The sequence below is a fragment of the Triticum urartu genome, chromosome 5, assembly GCF_003073215.2.
Source record: "Triticum urartu cultivar G1812 chromosome 5, Tu2.1, whole genome shotgun sequence".
Lineage (NCBI taxonomy): Eukaryota > Viridiplantae > Streptophyta > Magnoliopsida > Poales > Poaceae > Triticum > Triticum urartu.
The window spans coordinates 22,411,674-22,426,638 of record NC_053026.1 but is presented as its reverse complement, the minus strand read 5'-3'; the positions used below and the strand labels follow the sequence as shown (position 1 = coordinate 22,426,638).

The 14,965-nt window shown below is 49.0% G+C and overlaps 1 long non-coding RNA gene across 1 annotated transcript; it reads right to left on the bottom strand.

Moving 5' to 3' along the window:
- Positions 1-317: 317 nt before the first annotated feature.
- On the bottom strand, positions 318-794 carry LOC125555488. Its single transcript, XR_007304725.1, has 3 exons — positions 728-794; positions 434-643; positions 318-344 (listed from the first exon to the last, which is right to left on the bottom strand). It is a non-coding gene; the product is annotated as an uncharacterized LOC125555488 (long non-coding RNA).
- Positions 795-14,965: the final 14,171 nt, after the last annotated feature.

The following is a 14,965-nucleotide window of genomic DNA, read 5'->3' as shown; positions in this document are numbered from 1 at the left end:
AATGATGTGATCTCGTTAATCAAATAACAACTCTTTTGTTCATGGTTAGGAAACATAACCATCTTTGATTAACGAGCTAGTCAAGTAGAGGCATACTAGTGACACTCTGTTTGTCTATGTATTCACACATGTATTATGTTTCCGGTTAATACAATTCTAGCATAATAAACATTTATCATGATATAAGGAAATAAATAATAACTTTATTATTGCCTCTAGGGCATATTTCCTTCACCTCCACCTCCGCCTCCGCCTCCGCCTCCGCCTCCGTGGATCGGAGTGGTCGGGCTCCGTGACTCGGGAGTGATGCGAAGACTACCGCCAACGGTAGATCCACCTGTTCCCTGGATGTTGAAAAGACATATGCACGGGATATATGACTGTGTTGAAAGGCATGACATGCTTTGGGTGAATAGATTGGGGATGAACTAACCGGCGAGGGGCCAGCGTTCTGTGCCACAAACTCCTCAAAGCTCATCAGCACTGGTTGTGCTGGAGGGCATTGTGCTGGAGGGAACTGAGGACACCTGCCGGCCGCCATATCCTGAAAAGCCTGCTGCATCTGGCTATCCCTCTGCACTTGGTGTTCATAAAGCCTCTGATGCCACGCCATGGTCTCCTGGCGTGTGTACTCCAGGTAGGCCTACGGTATGACATGATGGAACTCATAAAACTACTAAATGCGGAAAATAAAGTGAGCAATGAAGATAAAAGGGAAAATACTTACAGATTGTTGCTCCTGAAAGAGGGACTGTGTACTGGTCACTGGCTGGCTCGTGCGCTGGCTCAGGCTCTGGTCGATCCGATGAAGCTGTGTGTAGGAGATACTAGAAGTGATCACAGCATCGAGAACCGCCTCCCGACCGTGCTCCTTGGGCCCTATCCTCACCACCGCCATGTCGTCCAGAGGCGCCGCAATGGGGTCAGGTGTGTCAGGATGTAACTTCAGATACGCTTCGGAGTAGGCCTTCTTCCTCCCTGCGGTCTTCTTGCCGTAGTACTTGGGCTCTCCAGGCTTGGGGTCCTTCCGCGTATGGGCGATCTCCCACGCCTGCATGTGTGAGAGCGGCCGCTTCAGTTTCTCCTCCTGCACCACCAAACAGAGGTTAGTCATACATAAGAAAGTGATGGTAAATAGAAGAAGAAGAATGTTTAATGGGGTTAGTCATACATTAACTGCCTTGTGGAGATAGTGGTTTCGGTTTCCCTGAGCATGTACTCCCTCCGTCCCTCGGTTAGCCTTATTTTTGGTTCTCATAGCCGCCCAGGCTCCAGCCTCATCACACCAAAGATCCACCAATGCCGCCCAGGACTCGTCTTTTCCATAACACCAATTTGGACACACCTACATAATAAAAGTATAATGGCATGTAGGTGTGTCCAAATTGGTGTTATGGAAGCATAAAGCATAAAGCATAATGTACCACAAGGTAATGAAAGCATAATATATGAAAGCATAATGAAAGATCTTTTATACTTACCGCCAAGAACTCGGGCCTCTCCAAGGTAATGCCCATCCTCCGCACTTCTTCCTTGGTCATCTTCACACCAAGATAGTCGTGGTAGTATGTGGAGATGGCCACATAGCGCACCTCGTACTGCATCTGGCGGGCCTTCTTCTTGCATTGGCGCAACACGATCTGGTCCGCTCTAGCCCTGTGCTCCGGAAGAACTCGATAGAATTTCTACAATCATGCATGAAACAAGAATGGAAGAAGCCATGAGTTAAATCATTTTCATGAAACTAGAATGGACTTGTTCTTCTGAAGAGAACTCACCCAGAAAGTAGTGATCACGGCCTTGGCATGGGTCTCATGGTCCGCGTGGCGGGCCGCTTCCCAGTGGTCCCAGCTCGTGGCCAAAACCCGACGAGCCGGCTGCCTGACTGGATCCGGACAGTACAACCCCAGCCAGTATAATTTCAGCAAGACGGTGATGAGGCCGTTGGGAATACGGACCCCTTTAGAATATATCCAGTTGCTGCAAAAGAATGAACTATTAGCATGTGACAAGCAAAATAAATAACAATCGGAATAAGCATGTGACAAGCAAAATAATGAACCACTTACTCTTTTCCCGTGGGCTCAATGAGCCACTTCTGCTCCTCAGTAGCCGGAACCTGCTTTGGTAGCTTTGCGTTACCGCGCAGCCACCCCTTCTTGTCAACCCCCTTCCCGTCACCACCATCATCCCCGCCACCACCCTCCTCCTCGCCTGCCTCCCCCTCCCCAACCTCCTCCTCCTCCTCCTCCTCGCCTGCCTCCTCCTCCACCTCCTCCTCCTCCTCCACCACCACCTCCTCCTCCACCACCACCACCTCCTCCTCCTCCTCCTCCCTAGAGTGTACCTCACTAGAGGAGGGTACCTCACTAGAGGAGGGCCTCGAAGACAACACCCCTAAGTCGGTGAGGGTGCGCTCTTTCTGGCCGCGACCCCCTGTAGTGGCTCTCCCCCCAGCACCTCGTCCTCTAGAGGCTCTCCCCCCGCCCCTCCTCCTCTAGGGGCACCTCTCCCTCGACCTCCCTGTGAGGAGTCATTGTCAAGTAGCCGAGGGGGAGGATTACGTGCTCGACCACTCCGACTAGGCAGGCCGACGACCTTGCGTAGGAAACCCACGCCGTCGGCCTTCCCCTTGCCCATGTTCCATGAACCTGCATTGAAAAGAGAAAAAGCAATTAGTAAATTAATGAAATGAAGGAAAAGGCATGATAATAAACACATTAATAAAAATGCATAAAAAGGCATATTCCTAAACTATAGAAAAAAATACTTGAAACGTACATCTGCTAGAACCCATATGAATCATCACTGTTGTAACCTCTTTCTCGGTCCGTCTCATCATCACTATCAATCATATCATATTTGTTGTCCGACGGAGGTGGAGGCTCTTCCTCGTCGTCAGCGTCTTCGTTTAACTTTTCTAGCATAAGTATGTCATTTTCATTGACAATGGTCTCACCATCATTCCGTGCATCCTCGACGTTTGGGTCCACATCATCATCACCCAATGGTCTAGCGTCATCGTTTCTAACCACATCATCATCATCATCATCAGGTTGCTCTTGATAGAACACTCCCTCGTATGTCATGGGGTTAATGTTGTAGTAATCGTCTTCATTCGGGTCTGGTAGCTTACCATGTGGCGACACCTTGAACACAACTTCCCAACCCTTTAGATACACTTTCTGGCATGGGTAAGGCAGATAATATACTTGTGTAGCTTGGGTAGCCGCAATGAAGAGATCGGCTCCGGCATAGACGGTTGATGATTTAACTTCGACCAAACCAATGGAAGGCGTATGTTTTACCCCCTCCCGCGGATCGAACCATCGGCATTTGAACACAGGCAGACTTAGGGTCTCACGCCCCTGGCGGAATTTAACCTCGTATATATTTTGTACCCTTCCATAGTAGTCTACTGAATTTTGACCGGGGGTGTACACTCCAGTATTTATAGTTTTGGGATCGGGGCGGCTGTTTTGGTGCTCCTCTGTATGGAAGCGATACCCATTCACATCATACTTTTTACATGTCATGACGGCAGGGTCAAAACCCATGGAAACCCATCTCAATTCATCATCCATAGATATGTTCGGATCTTTTCCCTACAAGTATAATGGAAATTGTTGTGTGCATTAGTTCGGTTAACTAATAAATGTTGAAGTAGGTATTTAATAGGGGAGTGTGGAAAATTACTTTCTCCATGAACCAAGCAACAAAATTTTTACGTCCAGGGTTTCCATGACGGAGAAGAGTAAGTGCCTCCGCCTCAGTAGGAGGATTCACTCCCGTCCATTCCTCTTGAACGAAATCACTAAAAAAAGATAAGCGGTGTTAGACCGGGACTAAGTGAACATGAAACATGATGATGTGGAAGACATAAAGGAATGGTGTAGTGGTATTACCTCATCCACACTTCCTCAACTTCCTTGATGTTGTGCAAGATATAGAACATGAGGTCCTCCCACTCTTGTCGTGGCATGTTATAAGATTTCGAGGCCCCAGCCCTCCCACCTTGCGCGTTGAATAGATCGAGCCTGGGTTGATACTTGGGCTCTTCTATATTGTATCGAGGCACCTTGTTATGCAGATGGGGAACGTGGTCTGGATAGTATGATGTCCTGAGGTCTGACACCTCCTCTAGGATAACTGCCTCAGCTATGGAAGCTTCAATCTTAGCTTTGTTTCCACATTTCCGTCGGAGATGCTTGTTCTGCCTCTCAGGGCCGTACTGCCAGCGATTTTGCACAGGGCCCCCCAACAATACCTCGTTCGCGAGGTGCAAAATGAGATGTGTCATCGGAGTAAAGAAGCTTGACGGAAAGATCTTCTCTAGCTTGACTATCAACTCCGGTGCCTTCTTATGCAATTTTTCAATCACCTCTTTACTTACTTCTTTAGCAGAGAGCGTGCGGAAGAAATGGCTAAGCTCAGCAAGCACTCGCCAGACATGCTCGGGGACATAGCCTCGAACCATCACCAGCATTATCCGCTCAATCCATACATGGTAGTCATGACTCTTCAGGCCGGTCACTTTGCCCGTTGAAAGATTGACTCCCTTACTTATATTCGATGCATAACCATCAGTGAACTTCAAAATTTGTTTCAGCCAGATAAGTACTTTTTTTTCTGGCTGTTTAAGGACAAAGTCAGCATCTGGCTTGAACCAGTTTTTTCGACCGCCTATGGGAGGCTTCATGTTCAGGCGTGGTCTATCACAAATTCTCTATTGATCGGCTCTAGCTTTTACGTTATCCTTCGTCTTATCAGGAATGTTGAGGATCGTGTGGAAAAGGGACTCTGCCACATTCTTTTCGGTGTGCATCACATCAATATTGTAAGGAAGTTTGAGGTCCTTGAAATAGGGAAGCTGCGAGAAGGGGGTAATGTGCGTCCAGTTGTGCGTCTCACCATATCCCTCGAAGCCTTTGGCTTTGGCTTTGGCTTTGCCTTTGACTTTAGGCTTGAGAGCTTTTAGCTGAGCAAGAACATCTGCCCCTGAAAATGTTGGAATCTCGGTTACTTCATGAACAACCCGGCCTTTCGTGAAGTTCTTCTTGTCTTCCCTGTCTGGATGGTCTGGAGGGAGGAACTGTCGATGCAGGTCAAAGGCTACATACTTGCCACCCTTACTCAGCCAAATCATTCGCAGAGCCTGCATGCACACTGGGCATGGCATCTTACCACTTGTACACCATCCGCAGAATAGAGCATAGCCAGGAAAGTCATGCATGCAATAGTGCAACCAAACTTTCATCAAGAAATTTCTCTGCAGATCCCGGTCGTATGTCAACCTCGGAAAGTACCAAGAATGGTGCAAAGCATCCACAAGCGGCTGCATAAACACACCCAATTGCTTCCCCGGGTAGTCAGGCCCCGGAATGATGAGCGACAAGAACATGGTCTTCCGTTGCATTAGGGCACCGGGAGGAAGATTGAGCGGAATTACAAACACAGGCCAACAGCTGTATGAATTGGACGACATACCATATGGATTCAACCCATCACCTGATATGGCTATTCTGACATTCCCAGCCTCGGCTGCTTCCTCGGGGTATTCTTCATCGAATGACTTCCATGCTTCCCCTCCCGATGGATGTACGATTTTTTTGGATTGTACCTTATACCTTCCTTGTGCCACTTCATCATTTTGGCAGACTCCTTCGTGATGAAAAGGCGCTACAGTCTTTTTATAAAATCAAGATACCGAAGAACCTTAACGGGGATGGTTAGCTGCTTTTTCTCACCATCCTCACCGACTACCTCAATGTACCGAGACGAACCGCACTTCCTACAGTACTTGTCATCCGCATACTCGTGCCTAAACAAAAGGCAATTCTTCGGGCAAACATCTATTTTCTCATAATCCATAGAGAGTGCCTTCATGGTTTTCTTTGTATCGTACATGCTTTTCGGCAGTTCATGACCCTCAGGGAGGCTGTTAGCCCATACTCCCAGGAATGCTTCGAAGCATTTTTGGCTACAGCCGTACTCAGCCTTGATTGCAATCAGTTGCGAGATGGCATCCAGCTGAGATATTTTCGCACCCACATAAAGAGGTTTCTTCGACGAGGCCAAGACCTCCAAGAAGGCCTTTGCGGTTGCCTCCGGCTCCTCCGGTTCATTCTCTGAAGGTGTCGCATTTGCCGTTTCTGCAACAATGACATCATCTAGCATGTCCCTGACCCCGTCGTCCTCATATCCATCGATGCGTTGTCGCATCACCTCCTCTCTACCACGGTCCTGCTCGGCTATGTTTATCGGCGGCATGTCAAAGTTTGGCATATATCCGTGCGTGCGAAGGTGCTCACTCATGTCCGTCTGATTTCTACGGTGACGTCTGGCACATCTCGCACAGGGGCATGGTGGGATAATTCTCATTGGACGACGGAATATCTCCTTCAAATACACATCGGTTTTCGCGATCCACTCTGATGTTACTCGATCCCGACGGATAAAACCATTATACATCCACTGATTATCTGCCATCCTCTGCTTTTTTGCAACCCACACAACATAATTAAGGATTCACTTAAATTAATCACATCAAATTTTTAGTTTCTACCGCGTTTAATCCACCTACATCTCTAATAGGTAAAGATGGGTCCTAATCCCACCCGAGGATGTGTAGATTGAGTACGTTCTCCATTCTACCCCGTTTCGAGACAAAATTTCGGCAGCACCTCCCCGCTGTTCTCCAGATACACGTCTCGGCAAATAGCCGAGAGAATGTGCTCTGGAGAACAACGGGGAGGCGCCGCCGAAATCCTGTCTCGGAACGGGGTAGAACATGGAGAACATACCCAATGTACACATCCTCAGGCTGTCCATGGAAAACGCTAGACAATCCGAAAGAGCTGCGGTGATAAATATGCAATTGAATGCATATTTATCGATGCAACCCTTTCGGACGGGAGACCTAGGTTACGCGACTTGATGTGAAAATTTAATCTAGTGACATGGAAAAAAAGTGGACGAGGTCATGGAATTGTTGCTCACCCTCCGATGTAATCGATCAAAGCAGAGGGACGATCGTGGACCAACACCTCCAACGTCGACAATCACTCCACGAAGATGGAACACCACAAATCCTGTTAATTACACCGAGTGGAAAAAATTTAGGTCATCACCTCACATTAAGCATTGACACTTTAAACTATAAAGAAAAATCATATTTTGTCAACTGTCAAATTTGGAAGAACTAATCATATCGCAATTTAGGTCATCACCTCACATTAAGCATTGACACATCAATTTTTTAGCAAGATCATCATGATGAAATAACCACTTATCATATCCCAAATTTGAAGCACATCTCACATAGCTACTTAACAACATCACAAACTGAAAATAAAATCTTCGTTAACAATTTTATAAACTAAGTGACTCAAGTTGCTTTTTTAACTATGATAATTCATTTTGCCGAGATTCATCCATCTAGCAACCTAACCGTAGCAAAATAATTCGTTTTGCCGAGATTCCTCCATCCATCTAAGACACATACAACATTCATCCATCTAGCAACCTAACAACATCCAACATCCATCCATGCATCCATTCATACATCCAATAGTAGCTAAATAATGCAAAAAAATGAAAAAAAGAAGTGTTAGCTCACCGGGCAGAGAGGCGTCGTGGTGGTGGCGTTGGAGGCAGGGGCCTGCGGTGGAGGTGATGGGAGGGCCGGGGCGGGGTTGGGCCGGCCGGAGAAGCCCGGCCAACACAGTAGGGGCGCGGGCCGGCGAGAGCCGCGGCCAGCCGTGCTCGGGACCGCCGCCGGCGCCGCACAGGGTCGAGGAGGAGGCGGTGTGGTCGGGGCGGCGGGGCGTTGGAGAGGCAGGGGCGGACGAGGCGCGGGGTTGGAGAGGGCAGGCCGGGGCGGGGTCGAGGCGGCGGGGGGTTGGGCGGCGGCGGCGGCGCAGGTTGTGAGGAGGCGCGGGGTTCGGCGGCGCGGGGCGGGGCGGGGCTGGAACGGGGTGGAGGCGAGGCGGCGCGGGGTTCGGCGGCGGCGGCGCGGGTTGTGAGGAGGCGGCGGCGTGGGCGGGTGGAGGCCTAGGCGCGCGGCGGCGGCGATGCGGTTGGGAGGCGCGGGGAGTCGGGGAGAGAGGAGAAGAACGAGTGGACGGGGCGCCCCAGGGGATGGATAAGGTGAGTATATGCCGACGGCTTAGCCGTCGGCATATCTCTGTATGCCACGTGTAGCCGTCGGCATAGGTATATTCTTTTTTTTCATTATTTTAAGGTGCATTTTTCCTAACACATAAATATTAAACATGTTTATTGGTTCTCACAAAAAATTTGACTGCATTCTGCCCGTCGGAATAGATAGTTTTCGGCCCAACGTGGCTGTTTCCCCCCTCCGCGACACGGCGGCAGCGACGACCGTGAGGGGTGCACACCCCAGAGCCGCATGTCGGGTGCCTACGAGTACCATCACACTTCCACAAGCGTAGGAGGGCCCACCGCAACACCTGGCGGCATTGCTACCCCCCTCCGGTACCCCGTCCCGTCTAACCCTCACGGACGGCGCCGCCGCCGTGTCACATCCCTAGTTCTAGTATGACCTAGACCAGCTAGTCAGTTGTGCATCATGTTTAAATTCCATTTAAATTTGAAATGGGGATTTGTGAAACCCTCAGAAATCATTTCTGGAAAAGACCCAGATAAAAATTGTTTCAATTTGGGCCAACCAGAGGTAAAATCCCAACCAATATTTTTGGGAGCTCAGAAGTATTTATTTTTGGCCATTTGAGTTAATCCAGTAATTATTTGCGTTGGTGAAATATTTTATTATATATGAAATATTGTCCAATAATTCTGATTTTTACTGTGGGGCTTTGGAATAATCCAATTAAGTTCCTACATTAATTTTCAGAAGAAAATAAATTGATTTAGTATTATTACTAAATCAGAACAAATGTCAGATAAATAGAAAACAGAACAAAAATAGAAAAAAAACCTTATCTGGGCTTCTTACCTGGCGCCTCTGGCCGGCCCATCTCTGTTCTGGCCCAGCCCACCAGGGGCATGGCCGTCTTCCTCCTCTTGCTAGTAGGCAGAGGGGAAGCTGTGCCCGACGCCGTGCGCGCTGGCATGCAGCTGCCTGCCTGGCGTCCTCCTCGTCGCCCTGGAACGCCCGGACATCGCCACGCGCCGCCCCGTACCCCTCTCACTCTCCCCAGTCCTCTCCTCTTCTCTCCCTCGCTCTCTCTCTCACGGCCGAGCGCCACCGCCGCCACCGGCCACTTCTGCCGCGCCCACAGCCACGGCCTCGCCTCCCGACGCGCTCCACAGCTCCTCCGCGGTCCCCTCTCCCTCCTCGTCGAGCCACGCACCTCCGGACGGCCTCCATCGTCGCCACCGTCGTCTTCTTCATTGCCGGCCGCCGCAGATCTCCACCGCCCGCACGTCGCCGTCCGGCCGTCCCCGAGCTCGCCATCGACGCCATCGAGTCCGCCGTGAGCCCCTGCATTGATTCCCCCTTCTCCCTGCCTCCCCGTGCTCTGTAGCCCGCAGCTGCTTGAGCCCGAGCTCCGGCCGCCGCCGTGAGCTCCGCTCCGGCCGCCGCCGTGAGCTCCGCTCCGGCGAGCTCCGGCGCCCCCGTAGCCTCCCACCAGCTCTGCTGGATGCGGACGACGACGGGCTACGCCCCGGTGGTCTCCGCGCGTCCATCCGCCGCTCGTAGCGCAAGTCCGGCGAGTTGCCGCCGCGGTATTGGTCGCCGCCGGCCAAACTCCGGCGGGCTGACGTGGCTTGCAGTTAGGCGTTAATTACCCCCCCGTGACACTGAGAATGGGCCCAGCGCCACTAACCTAAATTAGATTAGAAATAACCACCCCTGCTTAACACTATGTCACTGACGTGTGGACCCCACACGTCAGGTTTGACCTGGTCAGCGCCGTTGACCGCTGACGCAGTGCTGACGTCATGCTGACGCAATTATTCATTTTTTGGAATTATTTTTAAACAGGAAATTCCAGAAAATATTCAAAACTTCAAAAATTCATATCAATTCAACCGTAGCTCAGATTGAAATAATTTATATATGAAAAATTATCAGAAAAATTCAATCTATCCATCTGTACCATTTTCATGCATGACAAACCAACCTATACATGCTGTATATGTGAAAACACACTTATGGCATATTTAAGAGCTTATTTTGGAGTTGCATTTGAATCTTTAGTTCAAATGGACTTTAACCAAATGAATGCTAGTTGCATTAGCTCAAACAACATCACATCTTCATGAATGTTCATGCATCATATTGTTGCATATGCCTGGGTATTGATTGTCGACACCGTTCCTACTTGATAGGTACTGCTTCGAAGACCGTTCCAGAGTACCTGTCTGAGGAGCAGTGCTTTCCTTGTTGATCTACCAGGCAAGCAACCCCCCCCTTTGTTCATTCCGATACAATCCTACTCTCTCGCTCCTGCTCTCAGTTATTGCATTAGGACAACAACGATTCAACTACTACTTTATGCTGCGGTAGTTGAACCCATTCCTCTGCATGACCTGTCATTGCCACAGTAAATAGTTAAAACCTACTAGCATGTGTAGGAGTTGATTGAGCCATGTTGTGTTCTTGCCATGCCATGCCTGCTATTGCTTAGAGTTGTGTCAGGTCTGATTCATCGGGAATGAATTGGAATGTTATGATATGTTCTGGTAATGAGAGTTAAGCGTCTGAACACGTTTTGGTAAAGGTAGCGGTGAGAGGCCATGTAGGAGTACATGGTGGGTTGTCTCATTGGGACCGTCCTTAAGAACTGAGTTCTGTGTAAGTTGTCCAATGACTAGCTACTACCACACATTGGGCTCCGGGCACTCCAAGCTCTCTCGGCTTATTAACCGCCTTGATCTCTGTCTAGGAGTTGCAAATAGTTTCTGGTGTTTGTAGGTAGTGCTATTTTTCTACCGAGTGGCACCCGGCAGGGTGGGCTCGGGACAGACCAGGCACAGGTGGCACGGTGTACCAAGTGGCACCCGGATGGTGGGCTTGGGAACCCTGCTCACATCGTTTGGGGCCGTGAGCGACACCCCGGCCGGATCTCCTTGCGGATGGAACCCAAATAGGTGATAAACCTGGACTAGAGTCTTGCGTGGTTAGTTAGGTCATGGCCGACACCCTCGCCAGGCTTCCGCTTGAAGGTTGCCGAGATACATGACGGGTATATGGTGATAAGTGATGAGAGCATGTGTGATGAAGTACACCCCTGCAGGGTTATCATGATCTATTCGAATAGCCGTGTCCTCGGTTATGGACTTCTTGGATGCTTACGTGGTACATAGACAACTTAAAGTGGATACTCTAAAATGCTCAAGATAAGTGTGAGTGCTATGGATGGCGTTCTCGTAGGGAGACAAGGATGAATCCATAGTGGTGTATTGATGTGGTGATTAGTGGACTCGTGTGCGCTGCCTCATCTCAAAGAAGTTTCTCGTTGTCGTAGAACAGGATAGCCACTGAGTCAAATCTGGCTTGCTTCAACTAAACCCCACCTTACCTTCTTGATACAAATGCATATATGATAGGATCTGATGTAAGTCTTGCTGAGTACCTTTGTACTCACGTTTGCTTTATTTATGTTTTGCAGGTGAGACATCTGTTTCACTAGTAGTACCGCTTGGACTTGGACGAGTAGCTTGTTACCTCAGCTACGATCTTTGTCCCTTGGGAGGGACTTGTAGATAGTCAGGCTTCTCAGCCCTTTTCTTTCGTAGTTGTCTGTACTCAGACATGTAATGCTTCCATTGCTTGTATGCTCTGAATGATGGGTCATGTGACCCCTGTTTGTATTTATGCTATGTGGCTCTTCTGAGCCTTTATCTATATGAGTTTGCGTTATGTTGTGATGCCATGTTGTACAACACATACTTGCATGTTATGCGTACGTGTGACGTGTATTGCTATGTGTGGGATCCGACAATCTAGTTGTTTATCCTTGGCAGTCTCTCTTATGGGGAAATGTAGTCTAGTGCTTCCTTGAGCCATAGTAGTCCGCTACAGCCCGGTTCACCGGAGTCCTGCTAGCCCAGCACTACTGCTCAGGACACTTGACTGGCCGGCATGTGTTTCACTTCGTTCCTGTGTCTGTCCCTTCAGGGAAATGTCACGCGGCGACAACCGGAGTCCTGCCTAGCCTGCTACAGCCCGGGTTCTCCGGAGTCCTGTTAGCCCAGTGCTACAACCCGGATTCACACGCTGCTGACCGACATGCTCAATGTGAATCATGTATGCCTGTTCCCATAGGTTAGTGCTGCTTTGGGTTCACGACTAGCCATGTCGGCCCGGGTTCTCTGTCATATGGATGCTAGCGACACTATCATATACGTGAGCCAAAAGACGCAAACGGTCCCGGGCCATGGTAAGGCGACACCCGTGGGGATACCGTGCGTGAGGCCGCAAAGTGATATGAGGTGTTACATGCTAGATCGGTGTGACTTAGAATCGGGGTCCCGACAGCTTTGGTATCAGAGCCTGACTGCCTGTAGGATCTCCAAGCCAACCTGGTCAAAGTTGAGTCTAGAAATTCTTTTAGTTATGTAGGGGAATTGATTGTGGAAGGGAACGTAAGGCTCTTTTTACTCCTTATGCCTCATGCCTTCTGATCTGAGTCATCCTATCTTTCCTACGGGGTTAAGGAACTAGGATTTCTCTTCCGTCTATCAGGATCACGTGTTACTACTCCGTAGTCTCTAAGGTTTGGTTGATCTGAGTCATATCCCAGTTTGAGTACCTCTGGTGTAACCTATTTAGCAATATCTCAGAACCTTGAGTAATGATGTTGAGTATGGTGCTACCCCGTCTTTTGCAGAATGTCTCATTTCGAGCATTTTACTGCCGTTATGCTGCCGGAATTGTCCTAGGAGTTCAAGAGATAGTATTTTTCTCATACTATAATCTACATTCTTATCATGTTGTTGAATCCATCCTTGTTCCCTTGGTTGGTTCTTCAGGATGTTGCTGGTTAACCGAAGTTCTGTTGCTCGTATCCGGAACCACGGAGATGGTAGGGATAAGGATCCTCCCGACCAGTCTTCGTTGGCAAAGTTCATGTTAGAGGTTGAGAAGAACAAGCAAGAGTCTAACCGCTTGTTAGCACGTATTGAGGAGAACACCTCCCGTCAACACAAAGAGTCAGCGTCCATCTATGATTTCATTGGTCTGAAACCACCTACCTTCCATCATTCCATTGAACCACTCGATGCAGATGACTGGCTCCGTAGTATCACACACAAGCTGCATTCCGCGAACGTAGCTGAAGTGACAAGGTCACCTATGCCGCATATCACCTGGAAGGTCCTGCTAGTATTTGGTGGCAGAACTATGAGGCTATGCTTCCAGCTGGCCAGAAAACCACCTGGAGAGATTGCACTGAGGCTTTTCATGAGCATCACATTCCTCAGGCTCTCATTGATCGCAAGAGAGAAGAGTTTTGTAGTTTCACCCAGAGTAAGATGGCTGTTGATGCTTACAGTAGAGAGTTTGAGAACCTTGCCCGCTATGCTACAGAAGAAGTGTCCACGGACACCAAGAAGCAGGCTAGGTTCCGGAAGGGTCTCAACCCCAAGTTGCGTCGTGATCTCCACTTGCATCATTGCAATACATTCCAGGCTCTTGTGAACAAGGCCATTAATGCAGAAACAGCTCAACTCACTTACGAGGAGTCTCGTAAGCACACCAGAGATCTGGGTTCTTCTTCCGGTTCTACTTCGCAGAAGCGCCGGATTTGGGTTCCGAACTCTGCTCTTCCACCCGGATATTCACCGAGGCCATCTTGTGTGGCACCTCACCCAGTTCAGCAGTATGCTCCACCCAGGCCTATTGGTAGACCGCTTGTCAATGCGGGTCCATGTCCTACTTCAGGGACTTGTTTCACATGCGGAGAGCCAGGACACTATGCACATGACTGCTCTCAAACCAACTATGCTCCACCCCAGCCTGAGAAGTCTGTTGGCCGTGGTAAGCCATCACGCAATATGATTAGTGTCAAGTCAGCTCCCACCGAACGTGGATGTGTGCATCATGTCTCAGCTAAAGACACTCATGATGATCTGGATGTCGTTCTTGGTACACTCCTTGTCAACTGTCATCCAGCTTCGGTTCTGTTTGATACCGGAGCATCTCATTCCTTCATTTCCGAAAGTTATGCCAGCTTGCACAACATATCCTTCTATGATATTGCCCTCTCCACTAGTAATTCAAACCCCTGGATCCAAATGGCAAACTTCTAGTGTAAGCCATGGTAATGAAATCCTTGTTGACTGACTTGTATTCCTTGCGTCACTTATAGCCCTCAAGTCTACGGATATTAACGTCATCTTGGGTATGGACTGGATGAAAGCTCATTATGCCAAGATTGATTGTTACACTAGGTCTGTTCAACTTACACACCCATCTGGCAAGATAGTCACTGTCTCCACCAGAGTTGCAAAGCGTCAGCTCTATTCTCTTAATGCCAACCCTCTTCCTGACCTTGAAGATATCCCGGTAGTCCGTGATTTTCCGGATGTTTTTCCAGAGGAACTGCCAGGTATTCCACCTGACAGAGATGTAGAATTTGTCATAGATCTTATCCCAGGAACCGCTCCTATCTCTAGGAGACCTTACAAGATGGCATCCTTAGAACTAGCTGAGCTTAAGAAACAACTCGATGAATCCTTGCAAAAGGGTTTCATCCGTCCTAGTTCTTCTCCCTGGGCTTGCTCCGTTCTCTTTGTCAATAAGGAGGATGGTACGGACCGGATGGTTGTAGATTATCGTCCCGTTAATTTGGTCATGATAAAGAACAAGTATCCGCTCCCCAGGATCAACGACCTGTATGATAAGCTCGCTGGATCCTCAGTCTTTTCCAAGATGGATTTGAGGTTAGGCTACCACCAAATCAAGATCAGAAATGGGGATATTCCTAAGACGGCTTTTGTCACTCGTTATGGTCAGTACGAGTACACCGTCATG